The 24,768-nt window shown below is 38.8% G+C and overlaps 1 protein-coding gene across 14 annotated transcripts in view; it reads left to right on the top strand.

Moving 5' to 3' along the window:
• The window catches only part of fam49a (family with sequence similarity 49 member A), a 48,109-nt gene that overhangs the window by 7,576 nt on the left and 15,765 nt on the right, over positions 1-24,768 (top strand). For 7 of the 14 annotated variants that reach the window (XM_079831723.1, XM_079831724.1, XM_079831715.1 and 4 more), the window contains one exon: positions 23,516-23,570. The gene's annotated coding sequence lies outside the window, so the exon portion shown is untranslated. Of the gene's footprint in view, positions 1-4,326; positions 4,502-12,557; positions 12,627-13,088; positions 13,168-22,463; positions 22,666-23,515; positions 23,571-24,768 lie in introns of those variants that run through there. The other 7 variants (XM_079831720.1, XM_079831716.1, XM_079831725.1 and 4 more) reach the window with 6 other exon arrangements.

The raw sequence follows: 24,768 nt of genomic DNA, 5'->3' as shown, positions 1-24,768 counted from the left end.
CTCAGCTGGATACGTCTCTATTTGTTCTCATACCGCTGACATGCTTAATCTTTTATAGGCAGACGCGTCGTGTGGTAACAGCTCGACCGTGAGTGAAACCTAAGGGCTTGCGCACGGATGGGAGGGGCGGGCCATTTTCGACGGCCGAAATTTCGGTGCACCCCTAATTATAAAAGTAATCCACACGTCTCTGGGGGGTTAATAAAGGCCTTCTGAATATCTAGCCTCCGCCAGACCGCCTTCCACATTCACTGCAATTATAAAGCTTGAAAGAGCCAGGACATTTTTTAATATAACTCTGATCTTATTCGTCAGAAAGAAGAATGTCATACACACCTATGATGGCTTGAGGGTTAGTTACTCATGGGGTCATTTTAGTTTTTGGGTGAACTGTTCCTTTAAGATTTAAAACGACACCTATTTTGTGTTGGTTAAAGGGGCTATATGCGTTTTTCTGAAATTTAAACTCGCGACTGTCACCTGTGGCCAAAAAACAGAACTGCTCTTATTTTCTGCTCGCTCTCGCAGTGGTGGTGACGTCACATCCGCAGACAGCGCGGGAAAAATCAGACCCGACAGAAAATAGGAAAAATAGGATACAGGCTTATAGGTGCACCCACTGTGAGCGGACAAGGTGTCAGTATGCTCATCAGGAGATGTTTGAGTCATAAATGGTAAAATAAAAAGGCTATTGTTACGTTTATTTTGGGGAAAAAGTTGTATATAGCCCCTTTAAGCAACTGTTTGTTGAGTAACATGATAACTTGGTAGTGCTCCCAGCTTCGGATTTAAGAGGTTATGGTTAAGGATTAATTGATCGTTAATTTTAAAGGCGGCATGAAATCAAATTTTACAATTCGTTTTTTTATATTTAAAATTGTAGTGTTTACTATAACTGATTTATCTGTGCACTTCATTATTTAAAAAAAATTAATTTACTCTTATAATCTTCAATCAAATATGTTAACTTTCCCTCCCCCATCGAAACGACCTCTCTTCTCTCCCGGTCAGAAACCTGTCACTGATCGTTGCATGGTGGTTAGGTGCATTTTTCTCGGTGTACACCAATACCTTCTTCAAGATGGACTTGAGGCAAAAAGCGAGAAATATATGAGAAATAAAAGCTTTTTTTAATGTAAAAATTACTCAATATAGTCGGACGAACAGCTTGTCGCCCCCCTTTTGCAACTGAGTGCAAACTTCAAATCTGCCCCCATTTTGTTAGGAACGCCCAACTTCCAACGATCCAATCAATTCCAGAAGGACGAAATCAAGCCTCGCCCTACATTTTTTCTAATTTCAGAAGCCGTTTCACTCGGATATACACAATAAGGAGAAAAAGACGATCTCAACTTCTGTTTCATGCAGACTTTAACAACAATCAATTATGGGAATTTATGTAAATTGACATCCCTAACCTGAAGATTGAGAATAATGTAGTTTTTGTGGACAAGTAATATTCTCTTACACTAATATTACTACCCATGCAGAACTGGCTGAAATGCCTTTCTGTTCTCTTCTGATAATAGACTCTAGTGCTGGGCGGTATGACCAAAAATGTATATCACGGTATTTTTCTAAATTATATCGGTTTCACGGTATATGACGGTATTTTTTTCCCCTATGCATGACCACATTTTCTACTGATTGAGAGAGGAAATACTGCAGTAGATTGACTAGAATGCCCTGTTTTACTGTCATGACGAGTGGATATTCTAGAAAAACTCCACACTAGAGTTAATACAGGTTTGCAAAGCCAAACCAAAATGACGCTATGGAGAGACAATAAAACACAGACCCGCAACACATTACAGGCACATGAATATTAAAATATGGCCATGGAGAGAAAAAAAACAGAGTTGAGGGCACCTTAAGCATTTTAAAAATCTAACCCTATATAACAACAAACTGACTAAACGAGGGAGAAACGCGGATATTTGCAATACATTTAAGAGCACTCTCTGAACAAATGACACACAGTTTAACACAGAAAGAATAAAGCAGATCTTTACTTTTTTGCCCATTCTTCTTTGAATTGTCAGTTTATTTATTAACTTACATCATTCATTGTCTTTTGTATAGCAGAATAATCCATCATCGCGGTCGTGATCAGATGGTTGTATCAGTGTAATCAGTGCACATTTCATTTGAAGAAGACATGATGAAATATGTGCGCATACACATACACACATACACTTCTGGTACTTTCAGAGCAGTAGAGTAAATGAAATATGTCCATTAAAAACTTAAACACGCTCGCTTGGGATCCATGTGGAGAACGCTGTTCATCTCATCACAGCGCTCCGCGCAGAAACCGCTCTCTCGCGCGCCGCGTGTAGTTTGAATTATCCGCTATAATCAAGGGCTGAATCCGAAATCGCCCCCTATAACCTCAAATAGGGCATTATTTGGAGAGGACGGCGCTTTGTAGTGGTGTCCGAAACCATAGCGGACGTTATTGAGTGCACTCATTCTATCCCACATTGCACCGCAATAACGAATGCACAGCCGATGTAACGTTACACACAACGGTTGTCCGACTTCACGCACTCGTTTTCATTCACTCCTTCAAATAAAGTGATAACGTAGGGAATAGTGAATGAGGGTATAGGGGGCGATTTCGGATTCAGCCATAGGCTGTAGATGTGATCTCAGCTGTGCTCTGACTGCTCTCACTAGTACAGTGCAACAATGAAATGGGTCCCCTCTCAAACAATGGCGCACTGCGCCGCGTTCCGAACGTTGTTTAAGGCGCGACATATACCGGTATTGCGGTATCATCAAAATTCCTATCATAACAAAAATAAATACCGGTATTCGGTATGAACCGGTATACCGCCCAGCACTAATAGACTGCTTGCTCAAGCCTTTTTGTGCTCTGATATATCAGTCTGCATCTGAACAATGGGAATATTTTGGGCCTAAATTAGTTTGCATTACAACTGCACATGTGCTGCATTCATTTTCAAGGCCTTTCTTGCTGAGGAGCTAATTGATCAGTCTGAGTCATTTTTCTTTTTCAGTCTTTGCTAGGCATCTCATGCCATCTCATGGCAGAGCATGCAAAAGATAGCGAAAGGGAATGCAAGTGGTAGTAGTGAATGTGCAGTGTTTTGGCAGTGTGTAAATGCTTTGTGTGTCGTCCAAAAGCCCTCCTCTGCCTCATCCAGCTGGCAACAAGGCATGTGTAAAATCACTTGTTAATCCACAGAGGTCGTTTGTCTGTTCAATGCAGTGCATGTGTAGCAGCAAAACAGGATGCACCCTCGGTTGTTTTAGCTGTCCAGGGTTTTCTAAGTGTGCCTGGATTAGTCTACTCATGATTTGTCAAGCTTTCAGAGCTGATTACATGATTACGGCAGTATATTGTTGCAATTACAACATGAAAAAAATGATATTGGTTATTGGAAAAGTTTGTAATTAATGTATTGGCTGGTTACATTTTTGCCATCATCTAATGCTCACATAATTCTTTAAAAACACTAATTTAATAAAATGGTTAAATGTAATGTAATAAAATAATTATATATAATAATAATAATAAAAAATGTATAGCTATTTTTATGTTGTGTTGATATCTAAAATCACTTTTAGTATTAAAAAAAAAATTGTGTTTAATTTATTTTGACTAAATATTATAACATTATAATACATAACATAAAATAACTGTAGTTAAATTAATTAAATTATTAATGCATTCCTATCAAAAATATATATTTTTCTATATTTAATGTAGATTCAGTTGAAATGTGATTTCTACTTCTTTACTGGTACTTAATGCTATATTCGTTGTGTTGCATTTCTTTAGTTTACATTTAAAAGTTGGCTTAATGCTGTTGGTACGTTTATAATTTACTATGCCAATTTATGATCATTTTCATTCCACTTTGTCTGTAATTTAGACCACCTGGCTCAATTTGGAATCATCCGACTTATTGCATTTGTAAATCTGCAGTTCAATTACTGTGGTTTCATTGGCTTGAAGCAGATGGACTCTTCAACTCATAATGTGCTTACACTGAGCTCTAATAAACACTCAAATATTGTTGTGTCTTTATCAGCAAATTGCAAACTGTGAGATTTCACTAATATCTGAACAATCCAGTAGCCTTATTTGATTTGCGCGTCAACTACTCAGAATGCATGGTGGAACTAATATTGATGTAAAGGAGGTAAATTGTCTGCCTGGGTCTTAACTTTAACATCTGGGGCCAGTGCATTCCAAACCTAAAAGAAATGCTTGATTACATTCTGCAATTTTGCAAGAACAGGCCAATTTCACTCAACCAAATGCATGACGCAAGTAGTTGGCACTGCCTCAGCTGTACTGTATTGTGGAACACCAGTGTGAGGTTTTCTGTTGTTCACGTTCAACAAACTTCCTGCTTGTTTTATACTTACACTTTCTTATTTCCTCCCTGTTTGTCAGACACGCGGCTACGCTGAGGGTAATCACAGGGGAAGTAGCTTATGTGAAGTGCAATGATTGCAGAAACCACTGGTAATATTTTTTACATAATAGATTAAGTAGGATGTTTGTGAAAGCTTGTAGCTCTACTGTTGAGAACAGAAGAATGGTTTTGCTATCTGCAGGTGATCGTGTAGGTGATGACTCCGTGTTCAGCTGCAAACTGAGTTGGACTGTTACCAGACCTGACGCCTCAGCTGGCATTTGAACTTGACAGTAACCTTGGCCGCCAGAGTTGTCTGGCTCTTCTCAGTGATGCTGCTTTTTCATTGAATTGAGCAGCTGCTGGAAGTTAGATTTATGATGTTTTTGTCCATGGTAACAGTCTGTGAAAGCACTGTGAATGAAATGCATCATAGCTCAGATACTCTTTCTCTCTCTTCCTCTCTCTGTCTTTAATTTGGATTCACTTGTTTAAATGTATGTAACCTGGTCCCTGCTTTACTGTTTATTTGTTCTCTATTTATTTGGACTGGAAGGTTAGTCAAATATCAAGTGCTCTATTTCTATGACACCGAGAAACAATGAATTGGTTCATGAAGACTCCATGACCCAGATATTTTTTGACAGAGTCAGTCAGGAATCTAAAATAGATGCAAAGCTTATAACCCCTTTTTGCAACAACTACTAGGTGAATAATTTGTGCTTTTGTTAAGCTAGTAGTTTGTCAACATACCATGGAGTCATGCTAATTACGTATGGGCCCATAATGAGCCCAAAGGTTTGTAAGTGTGTCATAACACCTACAGACCACAGCCTTTCTCTGTAAATAGCACTACACAATTTGGGGATCCAATCTAAAATCTAACCTTTTTTATCAAAATAAGAAAACTTTACTGTAATATAACAATAATGTAATAATAATATATTTTACAGTGCAACTGTACCCCGTCCTCGCGCAGCCCAAATTTTGAGACCGCGCGGACAGTCCGCGTGCAACAGCGCATGCGCCAGCAGGCCAGAAGAGTCCACTAGGTGGCAATACGCACAGTATTGAGCACAGTGTTCAGCCGTCAAAGAAGAGTGTGAAAAGACCGGTTTAAAAACAACACGCTTGAAAAAAAAGAGAGAATTTTTGATTCTTCAGTGTTTCTTCCAAACTATGTTGCAATGATGGATGCACTACAGTTCTTCTCCGATCATGCCCAGCGAATGTCCCGTTGATGACAGGACTCAGTGCTGCCCTCCGATGTCTGGTAGAGCATAGACACTTTTTTACCGTGCATGTGTCGAACGCGATCATCCGTTGTGTAGTATACTTTGAAAGACGCGCGGACAGGGCTGCGCGCGTGACGCGTCCGGGCGCTGTAAGTGAAGTATACCCGGGCCTTTACCATGAAGACCTTTGAGTTTCTATGTGTTTATGATATGAAGAAATGGAAGATTTTTTTTTTTTTTTTTTTTTACAAATTCCGTGAAATTTATACAGTAAATTCCGTTTTTATGACTGGATTCTGCAATTCCGTCCACGTTTTCTGCATCGCGGAATGGGATTGGGCCCTAGAAAATGGTTGGTGCATGTTGTGCTCCTAAACGCACATTATGGGTCTGTTCACACTTGGCTTGTTTGGTTCGATTAAATACAAACCCTAGTGCAATTGCTTTGTTAGAGCAGTTCATACTCTCCATGTGAACGCTGCCACCTGAACCCTGGTGCGCACCAAACAAGGGGACGGAGACCGCTGAAAAGATGGGTCTTGGTCCACTTCCAAACAAACTCTGGTGCGGTTTGAAGGAAGTATGAATGCAACATGGAACAAAGAGATGTAAATGTGACATAATGTTAGGGCTGGGTTTCGATTCAAATTTCAAGAATCGATTCCGATTCTCAAGATCTTGAATCGATTATCATTATTCGATTCGATTTGATCCGATCTTCGAGATTTAGATTAGTGTTTTTTAAGAAAGCTTTTTTTTCCAGCTGTTACCTGAATTACAGGACTGTAGTTATGCAACATATTGATGGTGTCCACTGGTGTAGACGACAGAGGACGCAGAGTTATATCAGCAGCAGTAGACCAATTATTTAGACGCACACCTGATGTATTATTAAAAATGACATTAAGAATTGACATTAAGATCGCAAAGATAAAGGAGGCGCTAAGCGTCACCGTAAAGTTTTGCGCGATAACATCCAGGGAATCACCAAACCCGCCATCCGTCGTCTGGCTCGCCGCGGTGGTGTCAAGCGCATCTCCGGTCTGATCTACGAGGAGACCCACGGAGTGTTGAAGGTGTTCCTGGAGAACGTGATCCGCGATGCCGTGACCTACACCGAGCACGCCAAGAGAAAGACCGTGGATGTTGTGTACGCGCTGAAGCGGCAGGGACGCACCCTGTACGGCTTTGGAGGATAAACGCCTGAAATCAAGAGAAACCACAATCTGCCAGATCGCAGCTTTTAGCGTTTCTGGAGTTTTCAAAGATGCCATGTTCGTTGTTTTAATGTCCTTCCACCTCGCGCAAATGCGTGAATTCAATGACGCGGCAAATTAAAATTCACAGGGAAAATGGAGGCCTATTATTAAATCGATCCTCTGAGTTACGGATCGATCTTTAGAAATTAATATGAGAATCGATTCAGAATTGGTGAATCGATTTTTTTCAACACAGCCCTACATAATGTATCATTTTGGTTCAAGATGCGACCCTAAAGATGCGTTTTTTCTTGTCATAGTCATGAGTTGCCCATTACAGTTCGGTAGAGGCATCAGATCCGCGTCTCCTCGCAGCAGATCTCCTTTACACAGTTTATAAGCTCTTCACAAGTTCTCAGTTGGTCAGAATACCATTATAAGTAGGCTATGCACATTATTTAGCCTAGCACACAGCATTGTTTTGGATCAAGGACAAGTTCAGGTTCTGTAGACACCCTGAAAAACAAAGGAAAGGGAGATATCGATGCGTAGCGTACTGTCTATGCAATATTTTATTGAGCCTTTTCTTTTAACAGTTTAAAAATTCAGTTACCGTGCATTTGAAGAACAATACAATCTCTAGTCCAATGTTGTGACCTAACAGACTCCCGGTGAAAGTAATATGATTTAGAAACGGCAATAAACTCCAGCCAGATAAAGTCATTTTATGCGAAACCATAGACCGTTATCTACAGATCAAGCATAATAACAGGAACATTCATCGTGTTGACTACTCGTAACCGAACACAACAAGCAGTTTGAAAGCTGAAAGCAGAATGACTGACAGCCGCAGCCGAGGGAAGCATTTACGTGAACTTGAATTTAATGATTTAAATATGCATCTGTACCTCACATTAAACTATGGAATGGCTTCAGAACACTTAATATAGTGCACAAAGAGGTGATGAGGCTTTATAATGTTTTTGTGCCTTTTGTGGGGCACTGGGGCTTAACAATAACACAGAATAGTATATGCACAGTATCGGATTTGGACCGGTCCCGTCTGACCGTTACCCGATCCGGCAATGGTGGTATCGGAGTCAATACCAATACCGAGGATGGGATTGGCGCATCCCTACCTATAAGCAACCAAACTCAGAGCAGGTGCAAAATGAGTTTGTGTGGTGGAGCATTTAAAGCGAGTCGCTCTGAGACCATAAACACAGGATCATGAGCTACTTGTGTATAAAACAGCATAGTGCCACGCATATATTTGTTGTAATATATATTTGTTTGATGTAATATATATTTGTTGCAGCCTTAGTTGTAAGTTACACGCTTAAATTAGGCTTTCCCCCTCATGGCTCTTTGTATCTCAGTGCTTTTGAGATGCCAAGATCACAAAACAGAAGTGCTATTCAGTCCAAAAGAGGACTGTAAGAAGAATTGTACGCCTCTAAGTCCTACACGCTTTATGATGGGCTGCGGAGGCCGTCTCTGAATGCCAAACCCCCATCGGTTTACGCACTGAAGCTGTTTTGTGTTTTCCAAAACTCTTTCCTCTGCCCGATAATCCGAAATGCCAACATTGGCTAGATGAAGGTTTGCCTACTTTAGTGAAGAGAAGCCATTATCTGAAGGATCTAAATTTCTTTAGACACTATAAACACTTAGGACCAGAGGATCATATGTGGTGTTTGAATGGGATGCGTTGTTTTGGAAGTGTTGCTCCACCCCTCATGACCCTATTGAGCACAGTGTTACGGCAGAGGAAGCAAGACAACCATTGTGGCAGTGTTTATGTCGCCCTGCCTCCTGCCACATTTCCCACCCACCAGTGCCCATGTAGGGGCAAAAATCAACCAGTCTCCTTCAAGCTTCAGTCACATTTGCTGCAGCCTGAGGGAGGCACATTTATCTTAACCCAATTTTAGGTTTGCTGTACTCCAGTCAAAACAGAGAGGTCTTTAAAAATGGATGAAACCGTGAGGTCTCGCCCTGTGGTGTCTCTGTTATGTTTTACAGGGTGGAGCAGCCCTTGTGCCTTTTAGTCTTTTATGCTCTTTACAAGTTTTTTGTTTAAAGAAATCATTATTAGGACAGGCCTTTGCTTTTAGTCTTCTGATGCATAATATCACATCTGATATGGTATGTGCCGGGTCGGTGTCAGTTTAACATGCAGGTTTAAGCTCTGTGGTGTTCTGAGAGCTTTTTTAAAGTAAACAAATGCACTTGTGCACGGTTCACTTGCCTTTCTGCACTAGGTTGGCACTAAATATTTAATTGTGCTTTAGACCACCCTGTGCAGTTAGCAAGCTGTAGGGTCGATCTGTAGCTACAAACACAAGTTCTACTGCAGTTTTAGAGCAGGTTCTTTGAAAAACGTATTATTTGAGAATTTGATACAATTTTGTAAAGTGCTATTTAGGAATCTATGAAGTGTAGGTGTTCTGACCAACAGTATGAGGGTGTAATTATCTAAAACAGACATGGCTGGTAGAGGTAAAGACACAGTATTCATGACAAGTAACAACTAATATAGTAGCCTATGAGATAAATTTTAGTCTTTCCCAAATTTTCATATATTTATGGATTTTGTATTAAAGGGATAATTCACCCAAAAAGGGAAATTCTTTCTTTATTTACTCACCCCTATGTTGTTCCAAACATATGAGTTTCTTTCTTCTGTAAAAAAGAAGATATTTTGAAGAACATGAGTAACCAGGCAGTTGACGGTAGCCATTGACTTCCATAGTATTTTTTCCTACTATGAAAGTCAATGGCTACTGTCTGGTTACCAACATTCTTCATAATAGCTCCTTTTTAGTTTAACGGAAGAAAGAAACTCATGCAGGGTGAGTAAATGACGACAGATAATTTAATTGTTGGGTAAACTAAGCCTTTTAATGGTTCTTTAAATTTAAATAATCAAAAACCAATTGTCTAATCAATTGAATTCATAAAACTTTAACAACAATATCATTTATTACAGTTTGTAGGGATGTACCGATACGAACATTTTGGCCGATAACCAATAATAATTTATATTTGCAAGCTGATGATTGATATATTGGCCGATCTAAATCCAAATTTATATATAATTTTTGAGAGCCTGATATAAAAAAAACAATAATCAATTTGTAATCAAATGAAGCCATAAAACAGCCGTTTAATGTACCTTTTAAAATGTAATCAAATCGAAATTTAACAGTTCCTATTATTTTTTGACAAAGTGCTGCACAACTTGTTTGCCAAGTTTCTGAGTTTCTGTGTGTATGTAATATGACAGTAGTTTTTATCATAAAAATGTTGAAATGTTTGTGAAGTGAATTCTTAGAGTGTCATCATACAGTAAAGTGAGACACATGTGCTTGAGAATGTGCAGTAGATGAAACTGCGCCACTCATTCACACAGACATGCAGAATGTACAGACTGCATATTTAAATAGTAGGGGTGTAACGATATTCAAACCGAACCGAAAAACCGCGATACACCACCCAAGGTTCGAACCGCGATACCCTCATGTCGAACCGAACGTGCCCTGCCCCCTGCTGCCCCGGCCCAACTCTTTTTTTTTTCTTCCTTGCCATTTGATTAAATAATAATTAGTACACTTTTAACAACTAACAAGAGCTGTATTTTTACCAAAAATTATTATAATAATATTATTTACTAAATATGCACTAACTTTTGTCTTCCAAGTGCATGTCACGTGACTTGGGTGATCGCTCAAGCTTCATGGTGGAAGGGCAAAGAGAGCCAGGTTGGCAAAATGCTACCTTGTCCCTGGAGTCCCAGCAACATCGTAGCTTGTTAAGAAATAAAACATCTCTCTCTTACCTCAGAAAACCGCTTTCTTGTCCATTCAGCCGTTATACTAGCACACTCTTTAGTTACACACGCGCATGTGTGCCGTACAGTGTTGGGGGTAACGCATTACAAGTAACTTAAGTTACGTAATAATATTACTTTTTCAAGTGACTAGTAAAGTAACGCATTACTTTTCAAATTTACAACAAAATATCTGAGTTACTTTTTCAAAAAAGTAACGCAAGTTACTTTTTCACATTTATTTGACTGACAGCTCTCCTGCCCCCATGTTGTGAAAAATAAGTGGAAAGGCGTTGTGTGTAAACATGATGGTTATTGTAGTTCTAGACTAACTCGCACAATAAAGATTCTGTACTCCTCAAAATTAATAAAATCAGTCAAACCTCAATTACTCAAACCTCAATTATATAAATGTTAAATAGAACAAATATTTTTATGCATTTAATCTACCTTTATTGACCAATGTCGTGCTGCTGACCTTTGATGATTCAGTTAAGCCATGAGCAAAAATTACTAGATTTTTTGTTTTTATTGGTAAAACGTTTTTCTCCTGCGTCCTACTCTTCCATTATCCAGAATGGCAGCACATTTATACCTCAGCCTGAGGCCTATTATTTCAATTTTGGTATGAAGAAGTCTTTACATTAGCACAAAAAAGGACTTTTTTTGCTATTAAAAAACAAAACTAAAAAGCAAGCCCAGCCCAGGTGAGAAAAAGTAACGCAAAAGTAACGTAACGCATTACTTTTCTTAAAAAGTAACTAAGTAACTCAATTAGTTACTTTTTAAGGGAGTAATGCAATATTGTAATGCATTACTTTTCAAAGTAACTTTCCCCAACACTGGTGCCGTATATCATAAAGCGCAAGAGAAACTATGAGCAGCGTTAAGATGGAAACCATGAAAGTCATGAAATAAAAGTAAAGGACCAATAAATCGCGTAAGTGGTTCGACGTGTGTTAGCTGGGAAGGCATGCAGGTATGATGTTCATTCATCAGGAGCAGTTTTTATGTTTCATTAACAGTTCATATTGTAGGCTATTGTGTATTCGTTATGGTAACTGTTGTTTCCATAACCCCAAAATGCCACTTTATTTTCACTTTATTACAAGTTTATTTTTAAATTAGTGTAGTGTATTTTATTGTTTTAACAAAAACTGCTATTTAATAGCTTTATCATATAGGCCTTTTTATTAATCAGTATTAGTCATATTTTTGAAATGTATATGTTTAAGTAGGCTAAAGTGGAAAATGACTTGTGTGTGTGTCATCAATTTTTATTAAATAAATGTGCTTGTTTTTTTTTTAAACATTATGGTTTGCTAACTGCTCTAAGGAAACTTGAAGCCAATGTATAAAGTTAATAAAGATAAAGTTAATAAGTTAAATTATTGCTGTTGTTATTATTAAGTTAAACGTGAATCCAGTGTTATTATTGCTGGTGCCCTGCCATGAACCCTGCCTCCACAGCAAACAGAACCGAACCAAACCGTGGCTCCAAAACCGTGACATGAACCGAACCGTGGCATGGGTGTATCGTTACACCCCTATTAAATAGTAGTCTTTTGTGCTTTAATATTCACAGATACTAGTCCATATCACAATTTTATTAATTGTACAGCTCTCATTTTAATTTATTCATCCAAAATGTGACATTCCAAAAAATCCATGGCATTCCGCATTTATACTGTTAATTACATTTTATGACTAAATTTCAAGATTTTGTCTGTATTTTGCATCTGTTATACCGCATAAGCCCTTTGCATGGCCATGGTTTGTGTGTGTACCAGTGTTTACTCAGATGTGCTTGCACAATTAATCAAATAAAAATTTTGTTATATAAGGCTGTGGGTGCAAGTGAGCCACACCCCTTGGTTCTGTCTGTATTCTGCTATTCTCTGAGTGTGGGGCGTGATACTGTGTTTTAGCAGTCGAACACCATCTGGGAGTTTGCTTTAAGGGCAGAAAGGTACTTTACACAAATACATTTGTTTAATTTTTAAATTAGTATTGATTTTTTATTTCAGAAATTGTGCAACTTGCTAAAGTATTGATTTAAGATCAGGCATATTTTGCTGATTCACTCAGTATAACTTACAGTATCTGATATTTTTCTTTGGCTATGTTTAGATGCCCCCTTATGAGGTCAGTAAGTAATATTTCGCCATTATCAATGCTATCTCAGCAACAGCAGAATGGAGAGAAACCACTAGTGATGAGCCACTTGCAGCAAATGGACTTGTTGTGGAGACAGACAGGAAATGTCTGTTTTTACTACACTGTTATTGGGTAGGCTAGACTTTTGAGCTTATTGTGCGGTGTTATCACTGTGTTTTCTGCACTGCTCCGGTGTTTCTCAGAGACCGCACTGAGCATTAAAAGATCAACAACTCCCACACATTGTAAAGTAAACTTTGCTACTTTTCTCTAGGGACGTTATCGCAGAGGACGCTCTGTTTCTCACCTGGCTTTCTGTAGCATTTGTGCATGAAGCTGACACCATGCATACAGTAAGAGTGGTTCCTGATCAGTATTACGTCTTAATGTTCCAACTCTCCTTTATATCAACATCATGTTGCTGTTTGTAAGCTGTGTCTAATAAAACATAATTCCAGCCTGTCTAATGAATGTTGGTGTTCATATAACAAACCACTAAACCTTGCATCAACATTGTGGTTTGTCAAAAGATTTTGCATCGGTGTGGGCAGATTGACAGAAATATATCACAGCACAAGTCATATTGTATAATGGCAGGGCTCCAGATTAACATTTGAGAGCAGTGGCACCAGCTAAGTTCTACAGATGGTGGCGCCAGCACCTGATTTGGTGGTGCTGGTGAAAAAAAATGATCATGAAGTTAATTTAATCATAAAATTACTATTGTTTTGCGTTGTTTTGTTAATATGTGCAGTTACTAATATTATTACATGTTTGTTTTTTGGAAATTGAACAATGAAGCATTGAGCTTGAATTGAAATGCTGGTAAAATTAACTTTTATTAACAACAGTAATGTACAAAAACCTTTTAAATATTCTACTCTTATTAAACGTACTGTTCTTCTATAGTATCACACTGAACTGACAGACAGCTTCTGATAATACAATGAGCACTCTTTCTGTGTAATTCAGTCACAACTTGAAAAGTTTTTGTTTTTCATGAGACTTTGACTTCCTACTTTTTTCCATATATTAAGGAGTGGAAATGTCAAGCACCTCAAATCAGTGCTCCTATGCCGCCACCTACTGGTTATAGTGGTAATTTCATGTCTTTCTGAAAATAAAAGTGCTTGTTTGCCACAAAGTGACCTACACATTTAAACTTTTTTAGGTTTACAAATCATCACATTAAAATGATATTAAACAACATTTAATAACACTAAAAATAACATTAAAATGTGATAATATTTAGAGCTTTTAAGTGTTAGGAAAAAGTGTAAAGCACTTGTAAGCAATGTTCCCTCTAATTTCTTTTCTCGCTGAGCAAAATTTTTCTCTATCGGGGGGACATTTTGTAGCCTGGATGCCAGCCGAATTTAGCCCCGCCCACAATTTTTTTTGCTCGGGCAATTCGGTCTGGACTCGCTACATAGAGGAGTAATTATGCCCGAACAGAAACTGTTCGGACCAATGAAATTGTCAGGGCGGGCTTTAGACGATGATGGGCAGATGATAAACAGTAAAGTAATCATCCACGTCATCGAAGGCTCTTGGGTTGAATTTGCTCTTATCCTAAACGGAGAACTTGTTCGTATATGCATTCACTTCACTATTTCTCTCAGAAACGATGATCGTGTTGGTAAGTACTGTATCCTTAAATTATTTTATTACTGGCAAAGATCGTTTACACTTATCTTTTTCTTGTAACGTTACTTAATCCAGCGTGCGTGCAGACAGGGTTTCCAAGTGTTTTTGCAATGTCGCGCACAATTGCTACTCAAAACTATAGCCCAAAACAATAACTTTCCGGGGTGTTCTCCGGAAAAAAATGGCGTTTGGTTGGCAAAATGTTATTTTGGCAAGGTTGCCTGCTAAAATTCGCATTCCTGGGTTTATATAATCACATAATTGGGGTCGCTTCAACCCGCGGACATGGAGAAAAACACGGACTTGGCAACACAGTGCAGTTGAGTTCTGTTGACATTTGACAACTAACGTTTCGCGTCGCTCCGTTGCTCTGATTGGTTGTGGGTCTATCCAATTGAGGTCTTTCCTGGCTCGGTTGAAACACGCCCCAGACTCAAATTCTGACTAGAATTGAGTATGGCCACGCCAGGCTAGACATTTTGGTCACCTGAGCAAAAACATTCTTTACCTGTACAAACGCACATAAAAAAAGTGGTTTCATCATGCAGTTATAACTTTTAACTTTAATGTGCCATTTCTATTTTATTTAACCATTGATGTAACTTAGTGATATATTAAATAAAAATATCAATAAAAATCAGAAGTCACTAAATTAAGCACATTTTATAGTGCTGTTAACTGTAGTCTTCTTTACGGGATAAAGGATCCCGGACCAATGCAATTTACAAATCCAGCAGCAGGCCAGTGACAGTGGACGAAGCAACACTCAGAGCTTCACAGGCTTGTTATGAGAAACGTAGGTGGCTGGCTGGATGTGTTGTTAGCTATGCCTTTGTTGCTTTCCCTGTCTTTTAGTTCAAAGTGTCGGTCCTGAAGTTTTGTGGACAACAACGGGGGTTAGAGACCTCAAATATCTGACTGAAAAATGCAAACGTCATGACACTACTGAGATGACTGACTTTAATCAGAGAGTCATTGAGAAATTTTCTGGCCAGAAAGAAAGGAGAGCAAAATGTATGTTCAAGTAGTCAACATGCTAGTCTGTTGTTGCTGTTTTCTTTTGTTTTTCCTTTCCTCATTAACGTATATGTGGGAAATGAATGTTTAAAAAGATAAAAGTGAAGACACTGTTTTCTCTTTAATGCATGAATTTAGTCAACATGCATCTTGATACTGCCCCCCACCCCCCACCCCACCCGCGCCTAAAAACAAAAACGCCGCCCCAAAAATAATTATCACCAGCCGCCACTGCTGTGAAGTAACATTGTCGCATGCACAAGATCGGCTCACGGCCGTGAGTGAACTGAGCTCATGCTGTGCTGTCTATTATTGCTCTGAGCTGATAAACGGTCCGCACGTATTAAACCAGTAGCGCGGTTCCATTCCGCTTTCATTTGCCATTGGATGTTCCATATATAACAGAAATGGCAGCTCTTATTAGTTGGGGATCGTGGTGGTTGCACCAGTGCAACCTCTAACAAAATTTAGTTGCACCAGCAGGAAAAGAGGTTGCAGTCTGGAGCCCTGAGTGGTTTATATATTATTAAGTAGCTATGTAATCAAATACTTTATGAAATAAATGTTTAGTTTATTATTTTTTATCTTGAGATTTTCATATCTGTTAAAACAAAGATATTATGTACTTGTATATTAAGTGTTAAAGCAAAAGAATGTGATAATAATGAGCCATTAATAAGCTCCTGAAAATATCTATTTGTGAATTTTCTTGTGACACCATAGTAAACCGACTAGCTGATACAGCTGTTTAAATCTAAGTGTTGTCTATGTAGGGGTGGGCAAGTTTGAAGTTTGTTTTGTGTTTGTTTTATGAGCTGCTTGTGAGTTTACAGTGCTCTTAAAGGAAACAGGATTACAGGAACCCCCCTCAGTCATACTTCAAATCCCACTGAACCGACCCATCATTAAAATCACATTCTTGTAAGATTAGCCATCCAGTCTATTTTTGCTACTGCTTGCAGTTAAAAAAAAAACCTCCTTCTGCCCGTTTCAAAATGTTATCGTTGGCATGTTGCCAGTTCATAAGGGGAAAATACCCATTATGTATACAACAATAATTAGACTTGGTTAATATTTGCACTTGCTGTACTGACGCCATTGTATTTCACCGTTTCCTTCAGCTTTTCTTGTCCATCTACACACGTTTTGTATGGTGGTTTTGAAGTTTCACACTTCATTGACTCTTCATGCATCTTAACCTCTGGATGAACTGAGGGGAGTGGCTCTTAAGAGCTTCTTGAATGGCTGATGTGTTGCTTTTATGTCTGGGTTAAAACACTTTGCCATGGCTTTAATGATGCGCAGAATGGATATCAGAAATTGATACCCGAAAGACACCTTTTCCTACCTTTACATAGCATTGCATCATGATCATTTTGAGCAGAAATGAATCTTGCCTCATGATTACAACCAGATCTTTTCGAACAATGATGTCATCATCTAAAAGTCCAGTCATTGCCTAGAGGTGCTACATTTTCATGATGTGGATGTGTTTTTGGGACAGATCACCATCTGTTTCACCACAATTGCTTCTCACTGTGCTGCTGAATGTAAGTCGAACGATCAAGTAATCCATCTTTTAGTCAGCAGCCACAGTTTTTCAACAGATGTCATGTTTTGTTCTTGCACTGATATGATTGCTGACAGTATTAAACTAATCACACTTGTCTACTTGTAGTTAAACTGCTATGTGTGCCAGTGCCAGCCAAGTGAGAACGGGAACTGGGAGTTGTTTGCTTGAATATTTCATGCTGTCGCTCATTTGGCCTGGGTCGTTTGAAGAGCCCATCTGCCTCTCGCAGTCAAACTGCTTTGTCCTGGAGGTTAGCAGCTGGTCAGAGTCTAATGCTTTTAAAAATGGACCCAGCTCCTCCTCAGTCTAGTACTTGATATTGAGTCATTTGGAGTGTCTTTGAGCTTCTTTAGTTTGAAAAAATAACTGAACTGGATTAAAAGATCTTTTAAAAAAATGTTTGTACTTTTATATCTTTTGTAGTCTCTATGGCTATCTATGTTGACACCAAATCCGATTATTTGTGTATCTGATTGGAATCGGATCTAAAATTATTGACGTCCACACTGTGTATTGCAACTGTTCAGATCCGATTTGTGTATCCATGCAGCTCTTTCGTTTTCTGGAATATCTACATTGGTTTCTATGGCAATGACGTTGCGTTGGTAGGCATAAGCCAAAAACCGCAACATAGAGGGGTTTGCAATAAAGATGTTGTCTTATTTACAACATGATATTGTGTAGCCGCCACAAGCTGGGCCACTGCATCTTACGAGGCAGCATCAGAACCGTTTGAAGGCTGGTATGAGCGGCTTTATTCTGTGTTGTCGTTTCCACTAGTTAAAAAAAGAAATCTGTTATATTGTCATTTTCTGCTCGATCGGCACTTTTCAACAAGACAACCGTGTTTCTGAAGCGACTTTCAGCATGTTTTCTATAACAACGTCTGACATTTATCTTTTACGTGGCGAAATCAGATCAGAGCGGTCAGACTGAATCGGGTGTGCACAAAAATCGGCCTATTCTGCCTATGAATGGATGTACCAGTGTTATGTTAACAGTATTTATATTTTTATGGTATTTATTAATATTTATAATTAGTTTTTATTTGTATAATTGGTTTACATTTTAGCATTTTTTAATAGTTAAAAAAAGAATAGGCTAGTTTAGTTTTTTTTTATATTAGTATTTAGCTTTCATTTGTTATTGTTTTAGTTTTTGTCATTTTAGTACTTAAACTTTCAGTTAGTTGCCAAGACAGCATTTTTTCACTTAAGTTTAACTTTTTCTTGATGATATCATATCAGTCATATCAGATGCGCTGTGGTTTTGCTGTGTTTGTTTGAAACTATATTCGCTGCTGAAATAGAACAAAAACAGTCAACCACGGTATGATGAATGAATCTCCTGCGTACATCGCACGTTCATCTCTGCTTTGAGCGCAGATTTCAGTGAGAGAGAGCACGCTCTGAACAAAACTCCGGCTAATCTGAACGGCTGATTATTAGAAACACGTGTGATTGGTTATAATGCGCATATCGATTATAACTGATGGCTTTTGGGAAGACTATAATAAGTTCATCCGCCAAAGTGGTAGTAATACCAGACGTAGTTTTGGTATTGAGGTCAAAGTCCACTTGCCTTGCGTTTGCAGATTTGACGCTTTCCCCTATTACAGACTTTCTTCTGGCATGTTCTGCAGACAGGGTGACCATATTCGATCAAGTTTCCCTCAGGAGGACTTTTGTAAAAGCCAAAATATGACCACACCTCAGATTTGGTCCTTTTAGAAGGCTGAACAATAGGGCTGGGTATTGACACAAATTTCACAATTCGATTTGATTTCGATTCACAAGCTTTCGATTCGATTTTCGATTCAGTTCAATATTGTTTTGGATATGTATCAAGTAAAATACATGGAAAATTTTCCAGAGGAAAACTAATTTCTGAACTAATGTTGTAAACTATGGGAGTCAGTTGATACTACATTAGCCTACTAATATTGAAGTAGTAGGCTAACACTTAAATTACACTAATTATATATAGTAATAGTTATAATATTAACTTTACAATTACATAATCATAATTCTACTCCAGTTAGTTTTTTTGAAATATAAACATTTAAAGGGTGGCTGTCATAAAAACTTGCCAGATTTATTAAATATTGAAGAACATTGACAATGAATATCCTATGTAATGTGGTGCATATAATTAGCAAAATGCTCCTCTAGAGTTAATTTTTTCTAGCTGACTAACGAGTTTATGGACACTGGATATGGTTTTTCTGAGGTAACTGTGACGTTACGTGACATTTGTTTACTTGTAAGCCGTTTTACTTGCATCTTTCTGCGGTTGAAACACTGTTTGAGCGATTCTATGTGACATGATACAGGAAGTTGTCCTGTATCTTTTAACACACTTTCAGAAGCTCATTCGTGTTTATTTCGCGCTGTTACTGGTATTAAAGGGTTAGTTCACCCAAAAATGAAAATTCTGTCATTAATTACTCACCCTCATGTCGTTGGACACCCGTAAGACCTCCGTTCATATTCGGAACACAAATGAAGATATTTTAGTTGAAAGCTGATGGCTGAGAAAGGCTTCACACAGGCCTCCATTGGCATTCAGTACATTGACACTTCCAAGATCCATGAAAGGCACTTAAAACGTCGTTACAAAGTCTATCTCACCACAGTGGCTCTACAATAATCATACAATGCGACGACAATAGTTTTTGTGCGCAAAAAAAAATCAAAAGAACACCTTTATCCAGCTTGTTATTGCCTTCCGCGTGTGTCTCCACGACGCATGCGCGAGAATATGACGTAGCGCCGGGGCTCGGGATTCCATGAAATGCACACTCTAACCCCATTTTGAGCACTACGCCGAGACCTAAAGCACGATCAATGTAGAATCCAACAGCTTAGACACGCGCGTCTTCCTCTGCTCGTAAACAAATCGCTTCTGGGTCATATGTCCGAACGCCGGATCTGCGTCATATTCTCGCGCATGCGTCGTGGAGGCATACACGGAAGTCGAGAACAAGTTGGATAAAGGTGTTATTTTGATTTTTTTTTGCGCACAAAAACTATTGTCGTCGCATTGTATGATTATTGTAGAGCCACTGTGGTGAGATAGACTTTGTAACGACGTTTTAAGTGCCTTTCATGGATCTTGGAAGTGTCAATGTACTGAATGCCAATGGAGGCCTATCTGAAGCCTTTCTCAGCCATCAGCTTTCAACTAAAATATCTTCATTTGTGTTCCGAATATGAACGGAGGTCTTACGGGTGTCCAACGACATGAGGGTGAGTAATTAATGACAGAATTTTCATTTTTGGGTGAACTAACCCTTTAAGGAGGAAGAGAAGATGCGTTCATGTTTTCTCCGCGCTGCTGGTTCTCTTGAGCTGAGCTGCGGCAGAGTGATCTCACGCCACAGCGCCAAAACGGTATTTATGTTTTTGAATTTCGTAACACAAAAAAAAATAGACTAACCGATCCTTGGGATTTAAGAATCGATATTGCTTTGTAAAAGTGAGAATCGATTAAAATCGAGAAATCTAAATTTTTTTACCTAGCCCTACTGAACAATCTCCCGGCGCTGTCACTGCCATCTGCCATTTCTTCTCATTCAAAAACAGCGTTGCGTGCTGTCTGCACCAGACTGACGCTGACTGGACAGGATTAACCGCAAGTTTTCAAAATCGTGATAATCACGCACGGTTTTAATGATAATTAATTTTTGAATGATATTACTAACCGTCAGTAAATTATCGTGGTTTATCGTGAAACCGGTAATCGTTCCATCCTTAATACACATGCACATACAGTATAAAAACAATATATTTATAAGTTTTATTGCAAAATGTGGATTGTGGATACATTCATGGGAGTGTGCGGAGCTAACGAGATCTTTTGGCACATTTTTCTTGTTTCTGTACAGCATCGTGGGTAATGTATTTTTCACTACAGATTACGCTCTTAAACACGATTATTTTTAAAACTAAGTTGAAATAATGTGGGCTAATAGCTTCTACAGAAGCAAATGCTATCAATTAATAGTTTAATATCGTTCAAATCATTAATTTTCTAAATAGGGAAATTGTAGTTTTTACTTCTGGAACCAGACTGTTGCTCTCTATAGACATGGATGAATCGGGTTCTTTAAACTCCTTTTACTGTGTACATGGGAAACCTTTTATTTTTAAAAAAACTAATGCCAAGCATGTGATGGAAATTTATGATGTACTTATCCAAAACTGTGATTCTAGTTTTGATCATCTATAAACCTTCCATGCTAGTTTCAGCCAAGAATGACGCAGGCGTCACTCCCTCCTTGATTCTAGGTCAGGACGTCGTGTTCATCATGCTGCAGTTGCCTCAGAGGAAAGCTGTTACTCAAATGTGCTTTGCTGTGCAATAGCCTTTGAGTTGTCATGGAGATTGTTGGCATCCTGGCAGATGTATGTATGTATGTGTGTGTGTGTGTGTGTGTGTGTGTGTGTGTGTGTGTGTGTGTGTGGCATCCCAGCTTTTCTGGAAAGAATGTATTTCTAGAGGTGTGAAATCTTCATTTGCCTCATGATTTGATTAGATTACGGTTTGATTCTAAAATGATCCTCAATGCATATTTTCCCCCAATTCTTTTATTAATAATAATAATTACTATATTTATAATCACATATCTTATTTATGAAAAATTATATTTTGAAATAATTCCGTGTATCTGACCGTTCAAGTGCAATATGCCTCTAAAGAGAACATCATTCACATCAGTATCGTGATGCATCATAAAAAAAAATTTTTATTGTTATTTTTATGTTTGTTTCTTCAACTTAAGCAATATTGGAATTTCTGCTTGTTGTAGAGATTCTCATATTTCACAAACTCAGTGGAAATATTCCATTTGAACGCTGATGTATGAGAGCCGGGACTCTCCCTGATTCATTCTTTCAGTTTAATCTCAAACGATAACTGCTATTCAGCATAGAGCAGCTTGTGTTATTGGGGTCACTGGAAAATTCCATTGCGACTTTTGAAAAACATGTTTATTCTCTGGGAATTCTCTTTTCCTGATTCCAGTACCTGGACCTGCTGAGAGGGAAATACCACAGATAAAATATCCTCATGCTGCTTTGACCCAGATCATCGCGGGCTAAAGAAGATCCCACCAAGATACTGTGCACTTTTTGGTGCCAATCTGGAGTTCTGCAGAATTTGAGTTTTTCATTCAGAAATTCCGCTGCTTTTGCAGAGCATGGAGAAGACAGGCGTACAGTGATGACTTCTTTAGTGAGAGAAAGGTGCAGAGACCGAGGAGGGAAAGGAAGACCACTCATCCGGCTCATGCGTTGAGCAGCCGTATGCCCATATAAGGGCGTGTGACTCCATGGCAGAGTCCCCATGGGGTCTGTTCATGCCCTGTCCTCAGGTTTGAAGGGGGGGTAGGGGAGTGTGAGCACTATGCACACTGACAGATGGGAGTCGAGCCAGAGGGAGGCAGTTCTTTATCTCTCTATCTGTCGGTTAAAAGGTCTGGGTTTATTAGCACCGCTGCGATGCACGAGGGCAGAAGAGGCCGATGTTTTAACTGGGATCAGTGATCTTAATCTTCAAAAGAAAATTAAGGAAGGAACGTGTAACCGGAACGCCGTCTGGTGGGAGGGTGACCGTGAGTATCAGTTTGTGCTGACAAAGGGGGAAAGAAAGCTCATTTCAAGCCTCTCAGGGAAAAAGGTCAACACATGTTGATATCAGCCAGTCTTTTGTCAGGGAAGCTCTATAGAGACCTGATTTGTAGATGACTTTATCATGAAGGCAGCTTCCTTTTTCCTTGACAAATGGATTGTTAATTTGGCAGCTTAAGGGTGTTTCCACAACTTGTGTGACAAGTTTTCGTCATGAGCATTCTTTGCATGTTTGCATGTTGTTGTTTTTATCTTTTCCGTATTGTTGAAGGTGTAGGCTACGTAGGCACCTATGATTTGCCTATGATATATAGACTCGTTTTAACAACCAATGACGACCACACTACGTTGTAGAAAGATGCTATAGAAAAGTATGCATTGCTTTCGTGTGCATATGAGCCTCTTGAGAGAGTGTGTGTCTCTGGTTCCTGCCCTCCAGTGTTTTCGGGTTGCCATTAGTTGCACTTGGCTGAAATTTCTCCAGATATTTAATTCCCCAGTTAACATGTAACAGCTGTGGAGTTGCATTTTAAAGCTCACAGAGAGCTATCCGTGCTAAAAATGTATTGAAACAACTGATTCGTGTCATTGTTTGTTTATAATCATTAGCTTGCACATTGCAATCTTGTTTCCCCAACAGTGACTTGTTTCGCCAACAAGAGAGCGGTGCATTCAAACTAGATTGCAGTATATACACCTTTTATTATTATTTTTATCACAACTTGTTTGCATATGAATTACTGCTTACATTTTATGCTGTCAGACTGATACAAAATATGCGTTTTGTTTTCCTCATTCAACATGACTGATTTGCTTCTCTGTTTCGTTTTTCAGAATCAAGAATCAAGTGGATGATCTAAAAGCAAGCATACATTCTCCTCCAGAAAAGGTAACCCTGATAAGCCTTCACTAGCTATGTTTACATGCACAACTTTTGTTTCATTGAACAAAGTATTTGAAGTATAGTATAGTAGTATAGAATGCTAAATGAAGTGATCGGGTTGATGTGCGCGTTTATACTGTATGTCATAAGCTTCAAATCGGAGAGTTTTTGACATGCGCACACAGCACGGATATACAGAGTTTCCAGCTGTTTGCACATACTATTGTCCTACATTGGTATTATTATTTTCTTTGTTTTAAGCAGCAGACTTAATATTTATCTATTACGGGTCCTAATTAGGAGCATACCAATAATAATGAGCATAATCAAGCAGTAAAAATTCCCCTACCCGCGCCCAAAACAGTGTCTGTGGATGAGAGTATAAAAGAAGGACTAATGGGACATTGTCCTGTTACACTACACAGATGACAAGTAGTAGAAGAATTTTAGAATGACACGACAACAACTACAACAGCTTGTTCCACACGTCATGTCAGTTATGCCATTTCTACATCATTGCACACGTGCAGTACTTTCCAGTTTCTGTTTTCAATCCTATCAAGTGTTTACAAGTCCTATCGATCAAATTAGAAAAGGAATAAACCACCTCTTCCAATCGGATCGAATTAAATTTCTTTTCAGTCCGATTGAGCCATCAATCTGATTACTAGTGGATTATTTGGTTGCGCATAAATGTAGCCAGAGCCACTGAGAGGCATACTGCTAATAACGGCAATGTCAGATTTATAGTTACTATGGGTGCGTCTCAATCAGCTCCCTAGTTCAGTAGTCAGGGCGCTGATCAGGACATAAATCAATGGGCTGACTCCCTGATAAGTGCCCTGACTACTGAGCTAGGGAGCTGTTTGAGACTCACCTTATACTATTACACTTCAAATAGGCTTGTTTGTCGTGTCAGCATAGGCTCAATAAACTCTGCTCCTCTTGCCACAGTATGTAACATTTCCTTTCTGTGTAAGCAAATGAGTTTAGAAACAGCCAGACGTTATTACAATAAACAACTGTTGTAAACTCTGAATGAGAGCTGTGGTGTTTAGCCTCTACAAAGCAGGAAGTGTTGTAGTGTAGGCCGGTGCCTCTCGCAACATGAGGATTTGATAAACACAAACACGGTCACTGTGGGAACCCCATTAGGAAGTGAATAAACCAGTAATTTGTGAGGTAGTTAATATTGCGGCTGTTT

Source organism: Gobio gobio (genome assembly GCF_949357685.1).
Source record: "Gobio gobio genome assembly, chromosome: 12".
Taxonomy (NCBI): Eukaryota; Metazoa; Chordata; class Actinopteri; order Cypriniformes; family Gobionidae; genus Gobio; species Gobio gobio.
The sequence above is the reverse complement of the archived record's forward strand: the minus strand, read 5'-3'. Positions and strand labels throughout refer to the sequence as shown.